General features: G+C 44.9%; 1 protein-coding gene across 3 annotated transcripts in view; it reads left to right on the forward strand.

Annotated features, from left to right (window-relative positions):
* Window positions 1-24748, forward strand: part of LOC137624346 (zinc finger protein 271-like) — a 118066-nt gene that overhangs the window by 51409 nt on the left and 41909 nt on the right. The window contains exons 4-5 of one of the 3 annotated variants that reach the window (XR_011040723.1): window positions 4716-5885; window positions 20640-20835. The exons of the other annotated variants lie outside the window; for them this stretch is intronic. The gene's annotated coding sequence lies outside the window, so the exon portion shown is untranslated. Of the gene's footprint in view, window positions 1-4715; window positions 5886-20639; window positions 20836-24748 lie in introns of those variants that run through there. 3 annotated transcript variants of the gene reach the window in all.

The following is a 24748-nucleotide window of genomic DNA, read 5'->3' on the forward strand; positions in this document are numbered from 1 at the left end:
GATCTCTTCGCAACCTCGATGACCAAGAGGCTCCCAATATATTGCTCACCAATCCCGGACCCAGCAGCAGTTCATATAGATGCCTTTCTACTGGATTGGTCACATGCATTCCCCCCGTTCAAGATTGTCAACAAGGTACTGCAGAAGTTCGCCTCTCACGAAGGGACAAGGTTGACGTTAGTTGCTCCCCTCTGGCCCGCGAGAGAATGGTTCACCAAGGTACTTCGTTGGCTAGTGGACGTTCCCAGAACTCTTCCTCTAAGGGTGGACCTTCTACGTCAGCCACACGTAAAGAAGGTACACCAAGGCCTCCACGCTCTTCGTCTGACTGCCTTCAGACTATCGAAAGACTCTCGAGAGCTCGAGGCTTTTCGAAGGAGGCAGCCAGGGCGATTGCTAGAGCAAGGAGGACATCCACTCTTAGAGTCTACCAGTCGAAGTGGGAAGTCTTCCGAGACTGGTGCAAGTCAGTATCAGTATCCTCGACCAGTACCTCTGTAACTCAAATAGCTGACTTCCTTTTATACCTGAGGAAAGAAAGATCTCTTTCAGCTCCCACTATCAAGGGTTACAGAAGCATGTTGGCATCAGTCTTCTGTCACAGAGGCTTAGATCTTTCCAACAACAAAGATCTACAGGACCTCCTTAAGTCTTTTGAGACCACGAAGGAGCGTCGTTTGGCTACACCTGGTTGGAATTTAGACGTGGTACAGTGATACCTCGGTAGTCGAACGACTCTATACTCGAACAATTCGGAGTTCGACCAAAATTTTCGAGAAATTTTTGCTGCGGTGCTCGACCAAAAATTCGGTACTCGACCAGCCGAACACGTGACGACCGCATGGGCTTTGTGATGATCGCGCCATCTCGGCCACTCTCGCTTGTTCGGGAAGCATCAGTTCTCTCGAGAGCGTCACTCAGACAACGCGCGATCAGCATTCGTTGTGATTTAGTGATTTTCAGTGCTTTTAATTGCTTTTTTAGCTTTCATAATGAGTCCCAAGAAAGTAATGAGTGTTAAGGGGAAGGAGAAGAGGAAAACAGTGCGAACAACGATCGAGTTGAAGAAGGAAATTATAGCGAAATATGAGAATGGTGTACGAGTGTCCGATTTAGCGGTAGAATACGGAATGGCGAAGTCGACCATTTCTACGTTTTTAAAGCATAAAGAAATGATTAAGAAGGCGAATGTTGCAACGGGAGTTACGGCGGTAACTAAGCAAAGGCCACAAGTGATTGAGGAGATGGAAAAGTTGCTTTTAATATTTATTAAAGAAAAACAGTTGGCCGGGGAAAGTGTTAGTGAAGCGTTCATTTGTGAAAAAGCGTTGCATATCTATGAAGAATTAGTGAAGAAAAGTCCGAGTACCAGTGAAAGTGATTCATTTACATTTAAAGCGAGCAGGGGTTGGTTTGAAAAGTTTCGTAATAGAACAGGTATTCATCGTGTTACTAGGCATGGGGAGGCAGCTAGTTCGGATCAAATTGCAGCCGATAAATACGTGGGGGAATTCGATCGGTACATAAATGAACAAAATTTGATCGCACAACAAGTCTTTAATTGTGATGAGACTGGGTTATTTTGGAAGAAAATGCCAGCCAATACGTACATTACCAAGGACGAGACGAAGATGCCAGGTCACAAGCCAATGAAAGATAGGCTAACATTGTTGCTGTGTGCAAATGCAAGTGGCGATTGCAAGATCAAACCCTTGTTAGTGTACCACTCGGACAACCCCCGGGTGTTCAAACGAAATAATATTTGTAAAAGTGCACTACCAGTTATGTGGCGCTCGAACACTAAATCTTGGGTCACAAGACAATTCTTTACTGAGTGGATAAACGAAGTGTTTGCCCCCCCAGGTTAAGGCTTACCTCATTGAAAAGAGCTTGCCAATGAAATGTCTTCTGGTTATGGACAATGCTCCTGCACATCCTCCAGGTCTCGAGGATGACTTGAAAGAAGAATACAGCTTTATCAAAATCAAATTCTTGCCCCCCAATACTACTCCCATACTCCAGCCCATGGACCAACAGGTCATTTCAAACTTCAAAAAACTCTATACCAAGGCCCTTTTCAGAAAGTGTTTTGAAGTGACCAGTGACACGAAGTTGACCCTAAAGGAATTCTGGAAGGAACACTTCAGCATCCTCAACTCTGTTAACATGATTGACCAAGCTTGGCGAGGTGTGACCTATAGGACATTGAACTCTGCCTGGCGTAAGCTGTGGCCATCATGTGTCACAGAGAGGGAGTTTGAAGGTTTCCAACCAGAGGCGGGTCCAAGCACTGCTACCCCTGTAATTTCTGATGACACTGATGTCGTTGAGGAAATTGTTGTCATGGGCAGGAGTTTGGGGCTTGAGGTCGACAAGGATGATATTGATGAGCTTGTAGAAAGCCATTCTACCGAGTTGACTGTGGAGGAATTGTTGCACCTGCAACAACAACAGCAGCAGGATCTGATTGTGGAGCAGGAATCTTCAGAAGAGGATGAGGTAAGGGAGGATGTTCCAAGTTCTCTCATCAATGAAATTTGTTCCAAGTGGGCAGATGTGCAGGCTTTTGCTGAAAAATACCACCCAGAAATTGCAGTAGCAAACCGGGCAGTGCATATGTTTAATGATAGTGTCATGTATCATTTTCGAAGAATACTGCAGAGGAGGAAGAAACAATTAACAATAGACCAGTTTTTCACAAAAGAAAAGAAAGCTGCTACATCAAAGCCTGTTTCTCCTCCAAAGAAGAGACAAAGAAGAGAAGAAACCCCTGAAATAGATCTGCCCACCCTTTCATTGGAGAGAGAAACAACTCCTGAAGGAGAACTACCCCGCCACATCATGGAAGGGGACTCTCCTTCCAAGCAGTAACCTCCCCCTTCCATCCTCTCCACATCCATCCCTGTATGCCATCGAACCGCTGCTCAAAGGTATGTTCACTACAGTACAGAAAATGGTTTAAAATTGTTTTATTTTAGTACAGTAAATGGTTTAAAATTGTTTTATAGGATTTTCTGACCAATTTCATACACATTTAGATAATTATTGTTGTTTAGGTACACGTTTTATTAATATTTTGGGCCTGTTCGAGTGCTTGGGAACGGAATAGAATATATACCATTATTTCTTATGGGGAAAAAAAATTCGGTACTCGAACAAATCGGAGGTCGAACACGGATCTCGAACGGATTATGGTCGAGTACCGAGGTATCACTGTACTAAGATTCCTCATGTCAGAAAGGTTCGAGCCACTACAATCAGCCTCCTTTAAAGATCTCACTTTAAAGACTCTTTTCTTGGTTTGCTTAGCCACAGCTAAAAGAGTCAGTGAGATTCACGCCTTCAGCAGGAACATCGGATTTTCATCTGAAACGGCTACATGTTCTTTACAACTTGGTTTTCTAGCCAAAAACGAGCTACCTTCTCGTCCTTGGCCGAAATCGTTCGACATTCCAAGCCTATCAAATATGGTTGGAAATGAACTAGAAAGAGTCTTATGCCCTGTTAGAGCTCTTAAGTTCTATTTAAGACGAACTAAACCTTTACGAGGACAGTCAGAAGCTTTATGGTGTTCTGTTAAGAAACCATCTTTGCCTATGTCAAAGAATGCCTTATCCTATTTTATCAGACTGTTAATACGAGAAGCTCATTCCCATCTGAGTGAGGAAGACCAAGCTTTGCTGAAGGTAAGGACACATGAAGTTAGAGCTGTTGCAACTTCAGTGGCCTTTAAACAAAATAGATCTCTGCGAAGTATAATGGACGCAACCTATTGGAGAAGCAAGTCAGTGTTCGCGTCTTTTTATCTTAAAGATGTCCAGTCTCTTTACGAGAACTGCTACACCCTGGGACCATTCGTAGCAGCGAGTGCAGTAGTGGGTGAGGGCTCAACCACTACATTCCCCTAATTCCATAACCTTTTTAATCTTTCTCTTGAAATGTTTTTATTGTTGTTTTTGGGTTGTCCGGAAGGCTAAGAAGCCTTTCGTATCCTGGTTGATTTGGCGGGTGGTCAAATTCTTTTCTTGAGAAGCGCCTAGATTAGAGGTTTTGATGAGGTCCTGTAGTATGGGTTGCAACCCTTGATACTTCAGCTCCTAGGGGTCGCTCAGCATCCTAAGAGGATCGCGAGGCTCCGTAAAGAAGACGTACTTAAAAAGGCAGAGTAATTGTTCAAGTCGACTTCCTTACCAGGTACTTATTTATTTTATGTTTGTTATTTTGATAACTGCTAAAATGAAATAAAAAATCCTTAGCTCATAATAATGTAAACATTTATTGCTGGTCTCTACCCACCCCCCTGGGTGTGAATCAGCTTATATAATCACCGGCTAAGTTAAATATTGAAAAATGTTATTTTTATAATAAAATAAATTTTTGAATATACTTACCCGGTGATTATATATTAAAGGACCCTCCCTTCCTCCCCAATAGAGACGCAGTGGACCGAGGAGAAAATTGAGTTCTTTGTTTACAATGAGTACTGAGTACCTGCACGACAGATGGCGCTGTTGAAGTACACCCCTACCTGCATAGCGATCGCTGGCGGATTTTTAACGTAGAGTTTTCTGTCGAGCAGCAGAGCTACAGCTTATATAATCACCGGGTAAGTATATTCAAAAATTTATTTTATTATAAAAATAACATATTTATTGGAATTTACAGTATTAATCAAACCCCATTCGAATAATTGTGCCTTTTTCTGTCTTTCCCAGATGTACATTGATTTTTTGCAGAAAAGCTGAAGTAGACCTTAATAAACCTGGCTTCATTTATAAATCAGGAATGCCCATGCACTTCAACTCCGTAACATGAATTTGCTGCCGGTTTACTGGATGCATAACGTGCGCACAAGTGAGCTCTTCCTTAACTGTTTCAATACTGCTTTTCCCCAGAGGTTGAGCACTACTTGCAGAATAAGGGGTTGGAGTTCAAGGTCCTGCTTACCATTGACAATGCTCTGGACATCCATCCTCTGTCAGGTACAGTATGTGGCTTGTTATGTGCAAGTGGTGTTTTTTCCTCCGAACACCACTGCCCTCATGGAGCCTATGAACCAGGGGTTGATCAAGAACTTTAGGGCCCACTACAGCCGACTAGTGATGGTGCAAACCCAATTAGTGGGGCATGACAACTCTGACCTGAACTTTATTCAGTATTAAAAGTGATTCACAATCGCAGACTGTGTGTGTGGTATCGAGGAAGCATTCCACAATGTCATGCCCGAGACTGACAGTGCATGCTAGAAACATCTGTGGCCAGGGTGTGTGAAGGACTTTGCTGGATTCAGTCCTGATGAAGCTTTCCAAGAAACAGTCAAGAAGATTGTGACCTTAGTAAGGAAAGTGTAAGTTGAAGGCTTCAAGGAAGGGGCTGAGGATGACATCTTTGAGTTGCTTGAGGGCCATGAAGAAGACCTGGCTGAATTAGTTCGTTCAGTAAGTGAGGAAGAGGGGTAGCCTAATGAACTTGACAAGGATAATGATAGCATCATGCTCATGCTCAAAAAGTTAGCAGAGATATCACGGATGTTGGCAAAACTAAAGCAAAAGGCCTATAGCATGGACTCTTCATTGGTACGTGCTCTCAAGTTCATGCATTCATTGGTTGATGGTTTCTCAGCCTACAAGAGCACCCTAGATGCAATGAGAAGGTAGCGAAGCAGCTACCCATCACAATTTTCTTCCCCCCTCATGTGAAACGGTCACCACCGAGCCTGAGGCACCATCACCTCCTTGTTCAACAACTGATTCTTCTGAACTTGAAACCCTTCCTCCAGCAAGTCCTCCTCTGGCAACTCTTCATCCAGCAATTCCTCCTCTGGCAACCCTGGTAGAGCTCAGTGATCATGATGGCATAGACCGTCCTCCTACCTTTGCAAAATAGTAAGATATTTTTCAGCAAAATTTTCATTTGCACAGTTCAGTTATTAGAGTTGTAAAGTAGAATATGAATTACTGTACTAAGTAACTTTGAATTTTAAATATTTAACTTAGCCGGTAAATATATAGCTGCAACTCTGTTGCTCGACAGACAAACTCTACGGAAAAAACTCGCCAGCGATCGCTACACAGGTTGCGGGTGTGCCCATCAGCGTCATCTGTCGACCAGATACCCAGCTCTTATGTAAACAAAGACTCAATTTTCTCTCTGTCGAGGTGTCGTCAAGACGTACCTTACTCGCTGTTGCTAAACTGGAGTTTTTTCACATCTTATTGGTGAAGTACTATATTCTGGTTTTGAGCTTTCGCTGTGCAGGGTTTTTCTTCAAACAAATCCTTGAACTCTTTTTTTGTAACGGATTCATTGTTGATGACTTAGATCGTTTTTGGAATTTTCCCTTGACCAATTCAAAATGGCTGACCCTTCACAAGTTCCCAAATTTAGGAAATGCAATGCTAGGGACTGTTCAAGGCGTCTTCCGAAGGCTTCTATCGACCCTCACACTGTTTGTTCCAATTGTAGGGGTAAAACCTGTCAATTGGAAGATCGGTGTGAGGAGTGCGTGGGCCTTTCGGAATTCGATTTTATCGAATTCGAAAAGTACACACGTAGGCTAGAGAGAGATAGAGTTAGGAGAAGTTCGTCTCGGTCTATTGATGTATCCTCTCCTCATGCCCCACAACCTATTCCTTCCCCTGTAGTGGTTGTTCCTAACCCCCCTCCTAGCACTCAGGAACCATCGATGGCTGACATGATGCGTGCCATCCAGGCTCTGGGTGAGAGAGTTGAGTCCCTTGCAAGTGACCGCAATCAGCTCATGGCGGATGTTAAGGAACTTAAGTGCCAAAGTGCAGTGGGAAGTGCTAAAGTGCCAAGTGATAGTGTTGTGAACAGTGTTGCGCTTGAGGGTTCGTCTGTTCGTGCCTGTCGTCCTCCTAGTCCGGGACCTCTTGCAAGCTCCCAAGTCCAGGGGAGAAGCAATGTCGTACGACGCATGGGTTCGAGAGGCTTTAATCAGCGAACAGACGTTCCCTCTATGGTATCGGGCGTATCTCCCCAAGATCGCCCCTACCTACCTAAGACGAGAGAGCCCATTTATACCTCGTCGTCTGAAGGTGTTTCTCGCAAGAAACTTTGGACCAAGGTCTCACGACCTTTAAAACGTAAATCGGTCCCTTCAGGACAAGTCCAACGTCCCGGTTGTAGTCACTGGGTCAGTTCGGACTCGTTGCCGTCATCTGATGACTGCTCACCGCCTAAGAGAGGCAAAGCGGTACCGCTTCAGACACTAACACCGTCTGTCGCCGCACCTGCTCCCGTAGACCCTAAATGGGCTTTACTGCAAGACATGCAGTCCAAGCTTACGTCTCTGATGCAGGACTTTCATGCGGAGAAGGTGGCTGCCGTACCAGCAGCGAGTGCAGTACCTAGCCTACAACCTTCCAAGCGATCGGTTGTGCGTCCTGTGGACGCTGAGGTAACTTTCTCACGTACACCAGTTAAGGGAGTTCCTCCACCGATGCGTTCCAGTGTGGGCTGCCAGCCGCATGTTGACGTTAAGCGACGCACGGAGGTGGGTGTTGACGTTCTGGACGTTCAACAACCTTCAGAGTTGACTTGTTTTGACGCGGTGCGTCAACCTCCGCAACCCAGTGTGGTTTCCACTGCGCAACCCAGTCAGTCTAGACAGTCTCGGGTAGACGCTGTGCGTCCTCGCGCTACCATGGTTGTTGACAGCTCACAGACTGTGCAGCAGGTCCATGACGTTGCGTCCAGCTCAGTCACGCATGCACCAGTGCGACCGGACTCAGCGAACCAGCCGTTACCCACTCCGTTGCCGTTTCCTCATCAGTTCTCGGATGAGGAACTTTCTGATGACGATGTTGCTGCACATCAAGATGAACAACAATCAGAATTGGACGAGCCTAAGTCTACTCAACCCTCTTTGGACTTTAGAAAAGTTTTGGCTATTTTCAAAGAGCTGTTTCCTGACCAGTTTGTCTCTGTGGCTCCTCGTTCTCCGCCTTCAGAGTTTGTTTTAGGCATGCCTTCTACCACACCTGCCTTTACTAGACTCGTCCTCGCACGCTCGTCCAAGAGAGCTTTGCGGGTGATAGGAGACTGGTTAGAGTCCAAGAAGAGTTTAGGGAAGACAGCATTTGCTTTTCCCCCTGCTAGACTCTCTTCTAGATCGAGCGTCTGGTATGCCACGGGAGAAGTTCTCGGCTTGGGAGTTCCTGCCTCTGCCCAGGGCGACTTCTCAAGTCTTGTAGACTCTCCCCGCCGCCTTGCCATGAGACGCTCAAAGATTTGTTGGTCATCATCGGACCTGGACCACCTTATGAAAGGAATCTTTAGGGCTTTTGAAGTCTTTAACTTCTTAGACTGGTGCCTAGGAGCCCTAAGCAGGAAGATCTCTTCGACAGATAAAGAGACTTCTTTGCTCATTATGTCCTGCATGGACAAGGCCGTCCGTGATGGGTCCAATGAGCTTGCTGCCTCATTTGTGTCCGGAGTCCTAAAAAAGCGAGAATCTCTCTGCTCATTCCTTTCTGCTGGAGTTACACCGTGCCAGAGATCTGAGCTTCTCTTTGCTCCTCTTTCCAAGTGCCTTTTTCCAGAAGTCCTGATAGAGGAAATAGCCGCTTCGTTAGTGCAGAAGGACACTCACGATCTTGTTGCGTCCTCAGCTCGCAAAGCTCCCCCTTTGCCTACATTGTCAGCTAGACCGAGGATGGACACTCCAGCGTCTCGCTTTATTCCGCCCTTTCGTGGCAGAGCCTCCAGCAGAGGAGGTGCTCGTGCCGAAGGGAAGCGAGGGAAGAGGAAAGGATCCAAGTCCTCTAAGGGCAGAGTCTGACTGCCCGCAACTTCAGACAGCAGTGGGAGCCAGACTCAAGAACTTCTGGCAAGCCTGGGAGAAGAGAGGCGCAGATGCTCAATCTGTGAAGTTGCTCAGAGAGGGGTACAAGATCCCGTTTGTACGAAAACCCCCTCTAGCGACGTCTCCCATCGATCTCTCTCCCAGGTACAGAGAGGAAGAAAAGAGACAAGCCCTGAAACTGGAAGTGTCTCTTTTGCTAAAGAAGGGAGCGGTGGTCAAAGTCTCGGACCTTCAATCACCGGGATTCTACAACCGCCTCTTCTTGGTTTCAAAGAAGACAGGAGGGTGGAGGCCGGTGCTAGACGTCAGTGCTCTGAATGTCTTTGTCACAAAGACGAAGTTCTCCATGGAGACCACAAAGTCAGTCTTAGCAGCGGTCAGAAGGGAAGACTGGATGGTCTCCCTAGACCTAAGGGACGCCTACTTCCACGTCCCCATCCACTCAGACTCCCAACCTTTTCTGAGATTCGTTTTCGAAAAGGTGGTCTACCAGTTTCGGCCCCAGTGCTTTGGCCTAAGCACAGCTCCTCTCGTGTTTACGAGGCTGATGAGGAATGTAGCCAAATTCCTCCATTTATCGGACATCCGAGCCTCCCTTTATTTGGACGACTGGCTTCTCAGAGCCTCTTCCAGTCGTCGCTGTCTGAAGAATCTCAAGTGGACTCTAGATCTGACCAAGGAATTGGGACTCTTAGTCAATTTGGAAAAGTCGCAACTGGTCCCATCCCAAACTATTGTGTATTTAGGGATGGAGATTCACAGTCTAGCTTTTCGGGCTTTTCCGTCGGCCCCCAGAATAAGTCAAGCCCTGTTATTCATCCAGAACATGCTGAAGAAGGAACGCTGCTCAGTCAGGCTGTGGATGAGTCTGGTAGGGACGCTATCATCCCTGGAACAATTTGTGTCATTAGGAAGACTACACCTCCATCCGCTTCAATACCATCTAACTTTTCACTGGAAAAAGGACAAGACGCTAGAAGCGGTCTCGATCCCGATTTCCGAAAAGATGAGGTCTTGTCTGACTTGGTGGAAGGACAATATCAACTTAAGAGAGGGTCTTCCCCTGGCTGTTCAGACTCCCAACCTCGTTCTCTTCTCGGACGCATCGGACGTGGGCTGGGGCGCGACATTAGACGGTCGGGAATGCTCAGGACTGTGGAACTCGAGTCAGAGGAACATGCATATCAACTGCAAGGAGCTGTTGGCAGTACATCTGGCCTTGAAAAGCTTCAAGTCTCTCCTTCGAGGCAAAGTGGTGGAAGTGAACTCAGACAACACCACTGCCTTGGCGTACATCTCCAAGCAAGGAGGGACCCACTCAAAGACGTTGTACGAGATCGCAAGGGACCTGCTCATCTGGTCAAAACGTCAAGACATCTCACTAGTAACGAGGTTCATCCAAGGCAACTTGAATGTCATGGCAGATTGTCTCAGTCGGAAAGGGCAAGTTATTCCAACAGAATGGACCCTCCACAAGGATGTGTGCAAGAGACTTTGGGCCACTTGGGGCCAGCCAACCATAGATCTCTTTGCAACCTCGCTGACCAAGAGGCTTCCAATCTATTGCTCCCCAGTCCCGGACCCAGCAGCAATACATATAGATGCCTTTCTCCTAGATTGGTCACATCTAGATCTCTACGCATTCCCACCGTTCAAGATTGTCAACAAGGTACTGCAGAAGTTCGCCTCTCACGAAGGGACAAGGTTGACGCTAGTTGCTCCCCTCTGGCCCGCGAGAGAATGGTTCACCGAGGTACTTCGATGGCTAGTAGACGTTCCCAGAAGTCTTCCTCTAAGGGTGGACTTTCTACGTCAGCCACACGTAAAGAAGGTACACCAAAGCCTCCTCGCTCTTCGTCTGACTGCCTTCAGACTATCGAAAGACTCTCGAGAGCTCGAGGCTTTTCGAAGGAGGCAGCCAGTGCGATTGCTAGAGCAAGGAGAGCATCCACCATTAGACTCTACCAATCGAAGTGGGAAGTCTTCCGAGACTGGTGCAAGTCAGTCTCTGTATCCTCGACCAGTACCTCTGTAGCTCAAATAGCTGACTTTCTCTTATACCTGAGAAAAGGACGATCCCTTTCAGCTCCCACTATCAAGGGCTACAGAAGCATGTTGGCATCAGTCTTCCGGCATAGAGGCTTAGATCTTTCCAACAATAAAGATCTTCAAGACCTCCTTAAGTCTTTTGAGACCACTAAGGAGCGTCGTTTGGTTACACCTGGTTGGAATTTAGACGTGGTACTAAGATTCCTCATGTCAGACAGGTTTGAGCCACTACAATCAGCCTCCTTGAAAGATCTCACTCTAAAGACACTTTTCCTAGTATGCTTAGCCTCAGCTAAAAGAGTCAGTGAGATTCATGCCTTCAGCAAGAACATCGGATTTTCATCAGAAAAAGCCACATGTTCGCTACAACTTGGTTTTCTAGCCAAAAATGAGCTGCCTTCTCGACCTTGGCCTAAATCGTTCGATATTCCCAGCTTATCGGAGATTGTAGGCAATGAACTAGAAAGAGTCTTATGCCCTGTGAGAGCTCTTAAGTTCTATTTAAAGCGCACTAAACCTTTACGAGGCCAATCTGAAGCTTTATGGTGTTCAGTTAAGAAACCATCTTTGCCTATGTCAAAGAATGCTTTATCCTACTTTATCAGACTGTTAATACGAGAAGCTCATTCACATCTGAGTGAGGAAGACCAAGCTTTGCTTAAGGTGAAGACGCACGAAGTTAGAGCTGTTGCAACTTCCGTGGCCTTTAAGCAAAATAGATCTCTGCGAAGTATAATGGACGCAAGCAAGTCAGTGTTCGCGTCTTTTTATCTAAAGGATGTCCAGTCTCTTTACGAGGACTGCTACACACTGGGACCATTCGTAGCAGCGAGTGCAGTAGTGGGTGAGGGCTCAACCACTACAATTCCCTAATTCCATACCCTTTTAATCTTTCTCTTGAAATGTTTTTAATGTTGTTTTTATGGGTTGTCCGGAAGCCTAAGAAGCCTTTCGCATCCTGGTTGATTTGGCGGGTGGTCAAAGTCATTTCTTGAGAGCGCCTAGATTAGGGGTTTGATGAGGTCCTGTTGTATGGGTTGCAACCTTTGATACTTCAGCTCCTAGGGGTCGATCAGCATCCTAAGAGGATCGCGAGGCTCCGTAAGGAAGACGTACTTAAAAGGCAGAGTAATTGTTCAAGTCGACTTCCTTACCAGGTACCTATTTATTTTGTTTTTGTTATTTTGATAACTTCTAAATGAAATAAAAAACTCTTAGCTCATAAAATGTAAACATATATTACTGGTCTCTACCCACCATCCTGGGTGTGAATCAGCTATATATTCACCGGCTAAGTTAAATATTTAAAAATGATATTTTAATTATAAAATAAATTTTTGAATATACTTACCCGGTGAATATATAAATTAAATGACCCTCCCTTCCTCCCCAATAGAGACGCAGTGGGACGAGGAGAAAATTGAGTCTTTGTTTACATAAGAGCTGGGTATCTGGTCGACAGATGGCGCTGATGGGCACACCCGCAACCTGTGTAGCGATCGCTGGCGAGTTTTTTCCGTAGAGTTTGTCTGTCGAGCAACAGAGTTGCAGCTATATATTCACCGGGTAAGTATATTCAAAAATTTATTTTATGATTCAAATATCATTTTTAATAAAAGTTAATATACACTCAGCCTCTAAAAATTTTTAACATTGTTTTTACGTAAGTTTCATTCATTTAGTGTACTGTACGTAATTTTTTCTTTTTAAACACGTCTTACCTGGTAGTTATATATATAGCTTACGTCTCTGACGTCACGACAGAAAATTCAAAACTCTCGGCAATCGCTGATTGGATAGCCAGGTATACCACCTGTGCACCCTAGCGAGGTACCTAGGAACCATCCCCTGATCCCTCATATTTTCTCTGCCGTCGCTAGCGACAACATTGTTGGAGATTCTCCTCGCTTTTTTCCTGATTTTATTGCTGTCACTTGGTGAAGTACAATAATTTGGTTTTTGACTCTCGCTTGATTAGATTTTCGACTGAATACTCGTGATTTATGATTTAATATTGATATTTTGACCCTTGCTTGTTGTGATCACTCTAACAATTTTTCAAAATGGCCACCCCCCGGCTTGTCGTTCTCCTAATCCTAGACCTCGTCCAAGCTCCCCAACCCCTGGGAGAAGGAATGTTGAAAGACAAAAGGAGGCAAGAGGCTTTAGCTCCTGAGTAGACGTCTCCTCGAGCGTTCCTGTTGACGTTTCCCAGGACGTTCGCCCTCACCATGGGAAAGGTGAGGTTAAGGTTTTTTATTTATCCTCGGATGACGATGTGCCTAAAAGAGACTGGCGTCAAGCGTCCAGACCTCTTAAGAGGAAGTTTGATAGTGGCAACCAGCGTCCTGTCAGGACGTCTCAAGGTCCAAGCTGTAGCCATTGGGATAGCCCAGAACGCTTTCATTCCAACGATGAAAGCTCACCTACCAAGTGTCCTGCTAGGACGATAGATTCTGTAGAGAATCGTCCTGTTGTTGAGCAGTTGGCTGAACCCAGTATGCCCTCGGTTTATGCGCCTCCGCCTCCTTCAGATTGGCCTGACTGTGATGTATCATCGCCTGTTTCGATAACAGACCCTAATCTTAATATGTTAAAAGAGATGCAGCAAAAGCTTTCGTTCTTCATGCAAAGCTATCAAGCTACGGAAGCTTCCGCTCTGGACGCCAAGCGGCGCAAGGCGACGAGTCACGAATCGTTTGTAGACTAACACGTTGAGCGTTCTACCGCGCATAGCGTCTAGCGTTCTGGTGAATAGGACGTTATACGCCCTTCGTCACGCGACGTTGAATGCCCTGTTTTTCAGGAAGTTGAGAGTCCCTCAAAATGGAACGCCGAACATCCTAGTAGGAGTGATAGTGAGCGTCCTTCTGCAAGTGCTTTCGAGCGTTCAGCAGGACGAGGCGGCGAGCGTTCTTCTTTATCTAGGAAAGACGTTGAGCGTTCTTCCAGTCGTGTAGTCGAGCGAACTTCTTTCTAGGACGTCGAGCGTCCAGCAAGTCGGAAGGTCGAACGTCCTCCAGGACGTGTGAGTGAGTGTCCTCCAGGATGCAATGTTGAGCGTCCTCCAGGACGCGACATCGAACGCTCTCAAGGACGCGATGTCGAGCGTTCTCCAGGACGCAGCGTTGAGCAGCGAACATTCAGACAGGACGTTGAGCAAGATCCAGAACCACTTGGCTCTGATTGCGTGGACCGCGAGCGTTTTGCAGAGCATCAAGGGACTTTGTCTGATGAAGAGGTTGATGTTCTTCTTTCTCCTGTCGAACACTTTGAGGAGTTATCTGAAGAGGAAGACTCAAAATCTTTTCGCCCTTCAGTGGACTTAAAGAAGCTCATGAAGGTATTCAATGAGGAGTTTTCAGAGTCGTTTGTTCCTATTGCTCCACGTTCACCTCCATCGGAATTTACGCTTGGGAAACCTAAGAAGCCTCTGTTTACTAGAATGGTGCTCTCTCGTTCATCAAAGAGAGCTCTTAAGTTGATGGGAGACTGGATGGTATCCAAGAAGGATCAAGGGAAAGCAGCATTCGCTTTTCCCCCACTAGGTTGGCGTCTAGGTCCAGTATATGGTACAATACGGGAGAAGTTCTCGGCTTGGGAGTTCTGCCTCTGCCCAGGGAGACTTCTCAAGCCTGGTAGACTCTCCCCATAGATCGGCCATGAGGAAGACCAAGGTTCTCTGGTCTACGTCTGAGTTGGACCATCTACTCAAAGGTGTCTTCAGAGCCTTCGAGGTATTGAACTTCCTCGATTGGACTCTGGGAGCCTTGAGTAAGAAGGTTGGGGTACTTAAAGAAGGAGATTCTTCTAATTTGATCCATGTTATGTCCTGCATGGACAAGGCATTGCGGGATGGTTCGAACGAATTAGCTGCGATTTTTACAGCAGGCGTCCTTAAGAAAAGGGCCCAGTTGTGTTCATTTCTGTCGCTTGGGGTTACAGTACTCCCTTCCAGAAATCCGAGTTCCTGTATGCTCCACTTTCGTCATCTCTTTTCCCGCAGGATCTGGTTAGGGAGATTTCTTCCATTCTAATGAAAAGGCCACCCAAGACCTTGTCTCTAAGACGGCAAGAAAAGTTTTACCATCGTCCTTTTCTAGCCGCAAGCCAAAAGACGATACTCCTTTTCCAAAGTTTTCCCAGCCCTTTCGAGGAAGGTCCTCTAGTAGGGGTATCTCTAGGCCAGATAGTAGGGGAGCAAAGAGGAGAGGAGCTAGGACAGGGCAAAGCAGGGTCTGACTGCTTTTGCCTTCAGGCACTAGGAGTCAGACTACTCACCTTCTGGCAGGCATGGGAGAAGAGGGGGGCAGACCTTTGGTCGGTCCAACTACTGAAGGAAGGTTACAAGATCCCTTTTATGAAGCAACCTCCTGTGATTTTTTCACCAGTGCATCTCTCTCTCCCAAGTACAGAGAGGAGTTAAAGAGGCAAGCGTTACAGCTTCAAGTGTCTCTTTTGTTGGAGAAGGGGGCGATAGAAAGGGTACAGGACGAAGTCACCGGGGTTTTACAACCGCCTTTTCCTGGTTCCCAAGAGCTTGGGGGGATGGCGTCCGGTTCTGGACGTAAGTGTTCTCAACACCTTTATCCAGAAGACAAAGTTCATGATGGAGACACCGAAGTCAGTTCTTGCAGCAGTAAGAAAGGGCGACTGGATGGTCTCACTGGATCTCCAGGACGCTAATTTCCATGTCCCTATTCATCCGAGCTTCAAACATTTTCTAAGGTTCCTATTCCAGGGAAATGTTTTTCAGTTTCGAGCCCTGTGTTTCGGCCTCAACACCGCACCTCAGATTTTTACGAAACTCATGCTCAATGTGGCAAGGATTCTCCATTCCAAAGGCATCAGAGCCTCCCTGTACTTAGACGATTGGCTTCTCAGAGCTCGCTCTCATGATCTCTGCCTGAAGGATCTTCAGACAACATTGAACCTGACGGAAGAATTGAGCCTTCTGGTCAACAAGGGCAAATCGTTTCTGACACCATCTCAAGAGATTCTCTATTCAGGGATGGCGATTCAGAGTCGAGTTTTTCGGGCTTTACCGTCTCCCTTAAGGACGGAGTAAGCCATCCAGAAAGTGAAATCCTTTCTAGGAGAGCAGAAGTGTTCTGCGAGGAAGTGGATAAGTCTGTTGGGAACCCTCTCCTCGTTAGATCAGTTTCTCTCCCTAGGCAGACTGAATCTTCGACTTCTCCAGTTTCACCTTACAGTGAACCCTCGTTTATCGCGGTAGATAGGTTCCAGTCGCGGCCGCGATAGGTGAAAATCCGCGAAGTAGTGACACCATATTTACCTATTTATTCAACATGTATATTCAGACTTTTAAAACCTTCTCTTGTACGTAGTACTGTTAACAAACTACCCTTTAATGTACAGAACACTTAATGCATGTACTACAGTACCCTAAACTAAAACAGGCACAAATATTAAAGGTGATTTTATATCATGCATTTCCTAAACATGCTAAAAAGCACGATAAAAAATGGCAACCAATGTTTTGTTTACATTTAACTCTGATCTTAATGTAGAAACAAACTGGAGGTAGAGCTTTGCTTATTACCCAGACATATTTCCCATACTTTTCCCTTAGAACTACATCACATCTTCCTACTTTAGATATATATATAGATATATATATATATATATATATATATATATATATATATATATATATATATATATATATATATATATATATATATATATATATATATATATATAGATATATATTGTGTGTGTGTGTGTATATATATATATATATATATATATATATATATATATATATATATATATATATATATATATATATATATATATATATATATATATATATATTTATATGTATACACATATACATACCTACATATATACATAAATACATGCATACATATATATATATACTACTGTATATATATGGGTTATGGAAAAAATCCGCGAAGTGGTGAATCCGCGATGGTCGAACCGCGAAGTAGCGAGGGTTCACTGTAATTCACACTGGGACAGGAAAAAGGATCTGGACACAATGTGTGTTCCACTCACATATTCAATAAGAAGTTGCCTGCAGTGGTGGAACGATCCAGTCAAGTTCCAGGAAGGTTACCCACTAGATCTGAGGAACCCAGACCTTGTGTTGTGTTCCGACGCCTCAGACACGGGGTGGGGAGCAACACTGGGCAAGCTGGAAGCATCGGGGTTGTGGACGGAGGCTCAAAAGCTCTTCCATATAAACCAGAAGGAACTGTTGGCAGTCTTCTTGGCCCTACAACGCTTCGAAGGGTCAGTCCGGAACAAGGTGGTTCAAATCAATTCCGACATGTTAAAGAACATAGAGGATCAACTTTTATCTATACTGATGGCTCCAAATCTGATGCTGGCGTTGGATTTGGAGTACATAGTAATGGTTTTAATTGTAGAGGTGCACTTCCTCTGACCGCTTCCATATTTACTGCCGAACTGTATGGCATATTAACCGCTATTGAGGAAATAGCGTTGGAGAAGGAGGGTAATTTTACAATTTTTAGTGATGCAAGGAGTGTCCTTCAAGCTATAGAAGTTTTTAATTTGAATAACCCTCTAGTTTTAAAGATTTTAGAATGGCTTTTTATTATTGGACGGAGAGGTATAACAGTTCAATTTTGTTGGGTTCCAGCACATGTAGGTGTGTCTGGGAATGAGAAGGCAGATTCACTGGCTAAGAAGGCTGCATCTGAGTTGCTGCCAAGAAGGTATCCCATTCCCTGTAATGATTTCTTACCTGACATCAAGAAATTGGTTTGCAATAAATGGCAACAGCAATGGGATAGCCTAGATGGGAATAAAATGCGAGAGGTAACAAATGACATATCTCCTTGGAGGTATAATATGATGCCCCGAAAATGGGAGACGTCTCTTTGTCGTCTCCGTATTGGTCACACTCGGTTGACACACGAGTTTCTGCTGAAGGGCCAACACCAACCGTATTGTGACGACTGTTTAGTACCTCTAACAGTAAGGCATTTGTTGACCGAATGCCCCAATTATAACAACTTAAGGAATAGATATCTGTTTGAGGCTCGAGGTGAGGGTGGCAGGTTCATCCTTGCCAAGATTCTTGGAAATGATGTGTCCTACCATGCAAGTGGCATTTTTAGATTTATTTCAGAAGCAGGTCTTCTGAAAAATATTTAAGTTTTATGACATTCAACTTTTATGATTTTAATTGAATACTCTTATTATTTTTTATTTTATTTTATTTTTTATTTTTGTATACATAAATTAAATGTTACCGGCGTCAATGACCTTAGATGTCAGGATGCCTGAAAACTTTAAATCAATCAATCAATCAATCAAATCAATTCCGACAACACCACGGCATTGGCTTACATTGCCAAGCAAGGAGGGACTCACTCGATGTCTCTTTACGGGACGGCGAGGAGTCTGCTCATCTGGGCAAACGAAAGGTAAGTAATATTGATTACAAGGTTTATACAAGGGGAAAAGGATATTTTGGCAGACAGTCTCAGCAGGAGAGGACAAGTCCTACCCACAGAGTGGACTCTCCATCTGGAAGTATGCAAAAGCCTGTGGAAACTTTGGGGTCGGCCTTGCATAGACCTTTTCGCAACCTCAAAGACCAAGAGGCTGGAGACCTATTGCTTCCCGGTGCCAGATCCTGAAGCAGCACACACGGACGCGTTCTTACTAAATTGGTCAAGTCTAGACACATATGCTTTTCCACCTTTCAAGATCATTTACAAAGTTCTTCAAAAGTTTGTGTCAAGCGAAGGGACCAGAATGACCCTAGTAGCCCCTTTCTGGCCCTCAAGAGAATGGTTCACAGAGGCACTGGTATGGATGGTGGACACTCCCAGAAGCCTTCCTTTGAGAATAGACTTATTCAGACAACCCCACTTGGAAAGGCATCATCAAAGTCTCCAAAATCCTCAGCTGACTGCCTTCACACTATCGAAAGACTCACGAGAGCTAGAGGCTTTTCGAAGGAGGCAGCTAAAGCAATTGCAAGAGCAAGGAGGTCTTCAACCATCAGAGACTATCAATCCAAGTAGGAAGTTTTCAGGGAATGGTGCAGAGTCAACTCTGTTTCCTCTTCCAGTACCTCTGTAACCCAGATTGCTGATTTCTTTTTGTTCCTGAGGAGGAAGCATAATTTTTCCTCATCCACTATCAAAGGATACAGGAGCATGCTGGCGACTGTTTTCAGACACAGAGATTTGGATCGATCTAATAATAAAGACTTACATGAACTGCTTGAGTCTTTTGAGACTTAGAAGCAACTTCGGCAGGATTCACCATCTTGGAATCTGGACATAGTCCTTAAGTTCCTTATGGGTGACAGATTTGAACCCTTGCATTCTGCATTTCTGAGGGACCTCACAATGAAAACCCTTTTCTTGGTTAGTCTGGCAACAGCCAAGAGGGTTAGTGAAGTCCATGCCTTCAGTAAGAACGTGGGTTTTCAGGATAGCAAAGCTGTCTGTTCATTACAGTTGGGTTTTCTCGCCAAGAATGAGTGCCCTTCGCAACCTTGGCCTAAGGCCTTTGAAATTCCGAATCTTTCGGATTTAGTTGGCAATGAGTTAGAGAGAGTCCTATGTCCAGTAAGGGCCCTTAAGTTTTACTTGGACAGGACGAAGAAGTTAAGAGGCAAGTCGGAAGCACTGTTGTGCTCGGTTAAAAAACCCTCCTTGCAAATGTCTAAGAATGCCTTGTCATATTTTATCAGACTTTTAATTAAAGAGGCTCATACACATTGCAGTGAGACAGACTTTAGTCTTTTAAAGGTCAAGACTCATGAGGTGAGAGCTGTAGCAACCTCAGTGGCCTTCAATCAAAATCGTTCGTTGCAAAGCATTAAGGACACAACGTATTGGAGGAGCAAATCTGTGTTAGCATCACACTATTTGAAGAGTGTCCAAACTTTGTATGAAGACCGGTACACTCTGGGACCGTTCGTAGCAGCGAGTACAGTAGCGGGGGAAGGAGCCACCACTACCTTCCTATAATCCTAATACCTTTTCTTCTCTTGGAACTTTTAATTTGTTTTTATGGTTGTCTTATGGAGATTGCGACAGTCTTCCACAATCATTGATTTGTCAGGTGGTGTTTTTTGTTCCTTGAGAGCACCCGGAATTGGGTATTAGAGGAGGTTCGGTCACAGTGAGGTGTGGTCACCGGTTTGGCAGCTCCTAGGGATCTTCAGCCCCCTGAGAGGACCACTGGATCTCATAAGGAAAGCGGATGTAATGGCAGAGTATCATTGAAGTCAGCTTCCTTATCAGGTACGAACCCTTAAGCTTGTTTTATATTTAAACTCTTAAGCAGAATTCCAACTATATTGACTGTCTCTGACCCTCCACCAAAGGTGTTAATCAGTTATATATATAACTACCACTCAAGTCTTGTGTTTAAAAATGTTATTTTCATTATGAAATAAATTTTTGAACATACTTACTTAGTAGTTATATACAGTATAATTAAATTCACACCTTCCTCCCCTCCAGAGACTAGAGGCATAGAAAATATGAGGGATCAGGGGATGGTTCCTAGGTACCTCGTTATGGTGCACAGGTGGTACACCTGGCTATCCAATCGGCGATTGCCACGAGTTTTGAATTTTCTGTCGTGACGTCAGAGACGTAAGCTATATACATAACTACCAGATAAGTATGTTCAAAATTTTCAGTTAGTGGAACAGCTTTAGTATTTTACAATTTTTATATTATCTTGTAGTAATCCATTTGAAATCCTTTTTTCTTTACAGCAGTGATGACTCGTCCCTGTAGACATGGTACACCATGCAGTTTCATCCCTTCATTGTTCGTCCAATTGAAACTGCACAGGTTATCCTCATACACCGTACCAACTGTGCCTTTTTGCAAAATATTTTCTAAGTTATGTCATAATGTTTAAAGTTTCTTTTTGTAAATATACTGTAAAAATAATGGATTGTGTGTAATTAACTTAATTATGGTAAATTGAGTATTTAATCTTTCCTGTGTATAATTTTTGGCTCCCTTCTCACAGTTAATTAACATAATTTAGGTGTGTTAAGCGGAGCACTGCTATCCCCAGAGGCGGCCATTTTAGGGCCGCTGTCGTACGCCATAAATGTTTTATTTAGTTAGTAGTACAACGTTCCCGGTATTTAGCTATAAAGAAATTTTAGCTAGTTAGGCAAAATAATACTAATGAAGATAAGATCTACACGTTATATTTCCTCTTCCGAATAAACTTTTCGATCGTATACGATAGGGCCTCGGTGGTACTAGCGTAGCCGAGATTCCGACTCAAGTTAGGCTAGCCTAATGCGTTTTAGTTTACATTAGTAACGTTATCCCCCGTTTAACCTCTAGTATCGTTTTTATTAATTCGGTCGGAGATATAGATATTTCCTAGAATTAATAGCATAATTCGATACTCTTCTCTTTTAGAGAAATGAGGATAAACCCTTCCTTCCTTGAGTGCCGTCAGCCCAGGCGACAACCCTATCTTCTGTCATTGCCATCGAGTATTGTACTCCAGCTTGACTTGGATAGTGTTTTCTGTCGATCTTCTTTGCTGGTGAGTAGTCTGGCTTTGAAATACGACAGTAACTCAGGGTATTCTGTCTTGATGCCGACAATGCTACCGATGGGGGAATAGTCATTCCCCTTCCAGTTACATCGTTGTCGACATAGGAAGTTCGGCTTCCCTAGTCCACAATCGAAAGTGGGTAGTATAACTGCCGCCACCTTTCTCCCTTGTGGACTAGAAGACATGTCTTATATCCGGCAATGTCTCAGGCAAGGGAATCGTTATTCCTCTGCCGCCCAAGACGGCGCTGGTATAGGAAACTATGTTGCCTTGATTTACAGCTGAATGTAGGAGGCATACCTGCCGCCACCTTTCTCTGTAAAATATAAGACCCTTTCCCTTCCCCTTCTGTCCTACAATTCCTGTGGCCGGTATTCTACAATCACCCCGCTTGTCGGGGTGACTGGGTTACCGGCCGGGCTCCTACAAAGGCGGTTAGGTTGCCGCTTCGACCATCTCCTTAACGGAAGCAAAGCTCTGGGAAAGGTTCAGCCGGCCCTGACGGCTGCCGGTGGGAAACCCATTACAACTTTGAGTATTCTTCAGTCCTCCCTTGGACTGCCATCCACAAACCCTGTAACCGGCAGTACAGCTGGCAACAGAAACTGTGGCTGGATGGAAGCTATAATCAATGCATTCCTTCTCTTCCATTTGAATCCTCATTCTGGAAAGAAGGCAGTAGAAACAGTAGTTCCTACAACCCTAATTATTGTACTAAACTATAATAATACGGTAGTCCTTCTTTCCATTCTTTCTCTATCTCTGTCGGCTAGTGCCATCAGGTACTAGCCTAACCCGGTAGCATACCGGCAAAACTACAGTATAAGACAATAGAATAGCCAGTATTCCTGCAATATAACAATACAGCAGTTAGAAAACTACAGTACATAATGATACAGTAGTATGAAATTTCCAACATACTCTGTGTATCCTTTCACAGTCCATTGTTGAGACCGATTAGAAAATGTTGAGGTGAAGTATTCTTTCAACATTTTGATGTATCCTAGATCATCGGAACAGCAATGATTACCTTTCAGTATAATATTTTACAAGTGGTGAAGTTAGTGTTAGTATCCACTGACTCCGGCTCTATGTACGAGAGTTATTCCACTCTGTATTTTCCCTAATAAGGAAATTGAAAATATTAATATTGTAGGAGGTCACAGCAATTGCCTGGAGGGGAAACACAGATATGTGTCTTTCCTATTTTCTTTCTAGCTTACTATCCTAAGCTATGATAATAATAGTAATATATACTATTTTATGCATGTGAAAATTTATCATTGAGATAAATTACCCCATACTCATTTCACTCTTTCTTTTCTTACAGGAGGAGGCTAAGGTGAAGTGTGCAGTCCTGTTCTGCAACCACAAAAGTAGGGACTTTTGTGGCCACAAGATGTGCAGGTCTCATGCCCCCTGCTCCATCGCAACTGAAACCCTGAGGTATTGGGATCCGAAGGGTTGCACCGTCTGCTCGGCTTTGATGACCGAAGGATTCGGTGAAGACATCCCTGAGACGACTGAGTCAAGGGATACAGCGAGGTAAACGCTTCGGAAGTGGGTGAGAGGGTTCCAAAAGAACTCTCCAGGACCTTACCTGCCCAACGAAGCTATGAGATGTCTTCTGTTCCCTAAGGACCAATCCGACGCGGTTGTGCCTCAGGCACAGGTCAAGCCTCCCTTCATCCAGCAGAGGATTGAGGCTGACATCAACAAGGCACTTGAAGGCATGGACATCCATCAAGAACGGATGTTGGAGGTGTCCTCAGACACCGAAAAGGATCTTCTGCAAGAAAAACCTGAAGAAGAGGTGGCCCAGCCATCCACGGAGGAAGAAGGATCCTTATCAATGATAACAGAAAACCCTCGGTTTTCTGTGACGGCATATCAACCTGTGCCGTCAACTTCTTCGGCACCAACTCCTCATTTGGATCCGCTGATAACCAAGGGCGAGGCGCTCCTAGAACAGCTTAAAAAAATGATGGAATCGTTCCGCAAGGAACAACAAGAGATCAGGAAGGAAGTTAGAGAAGCGAAACGCTCAGGCGTTCTCAGAGGCTCTCACAAGCCTGTCAAAGTCTCTGACTTACCTCAATGCTCCGAAACCAACCCCTGGAGGTATGCGGAGTATATGGCCATGATGAATGGGAAACTTTACATCTCCAAGAAGATGGGGGCCAAACCCCTTGAAGATCTCCAATTCTGGCCTAACATTTCGGCTTACCCAGAATGTTAAGTGAGATTGCGGGATGAACCAGCATCTCATGACGAGACAGAACCTAAGGAGGTCATGATCTTTGAACATGACAAGGCGTAGGCTCTCTTGACAAGTACCCTAAAGAAATCCGGCTATACCAACTCAAAGGTTTCAGGTTTGAGCAAGAAGCACCCTACCTTCCTTGCTCCTTCCTCCAGACCTTTCCCCTTTTCGGCTAAAGCTCTCAACTGCAAGCTGAAAGCAGTTGACGCGGGCAAACCATGTCCCACGCTAGAGGATTGCAGACCATTGTCTCTAGCTCTGCCTACCTGCAAGAAGGAGTGGAACGAGGTTCATCTAACCTTCTCAGTCTCGAAATTGGATCCAGAGATAGCAGGACAACAGTTCAGCGAGAACCTTCCAAAGTTGTTGTAACATCTTCTGAGAAGGGAACAAGAGACAAAAGAGAGGCTAGCTGCCTCTTTGTCTCTCCAGAACTGTATGGAGATGTGTGCAGGCCTTCCAAATACCCCAGATATGTACATGGTCCTAGCCAAGACTCACATGGCTACCCTTGTTAAGGACATGTACACTTTCGTAAAGGCCAGGAGGGCCTGTAGAGAGCATGTGTTTGCCAATGCAACGGTCAAACACGAGCCCAGGAAGTTGATCACTTCATGCATCTGGGGCAAGGACCTCTTCCCAAAAGAAGTGGTCCAGGAGGTCATTGCTAAAGCCGCCACGGAGAGTAGGAACCTTCTCCAGAAGTGGGGCATGTCTTCCAAGAGGAAATCATCCTTTGACGCTGGTCCCCAACCCAAGAACAGGAAGACAAAGAAGCCACGTGTGTCTCACAGACCTACATAACATCCAACTGTCACCATGACCACAGTGCCAAAAATGGTTGCCCAGCCGCAAACCACCTTCCAAATGGTGCCCCAGCAGCTGGTAGCTCAGTCGCCGGTATTTAATCTAGGCTTTGAGAGGCACACCACTACCTTTCGCCCTAGAGGCAGAGGCTCTAGAAGAGGCTCCTCAAGAAACCCCTCAAGGGGTAGAGGAGGATGTGGTCAAAGCAACAAACCCTCTGGAACATC

Source organism: Palaemon carinicauda, chromosome 31, assembly GCF_036898095.1.
Source record: "Palaemon carinicauda isolate YSFRI2023 chromosome 31, ASM3689809v2, whole genome shotgun sequence".
NCBI lineage: Eukaryota > Metazoa > Arthropoda > Malacostraca > Decapoda > Palaemonidae > Palaemon > Palaemon carinicauda.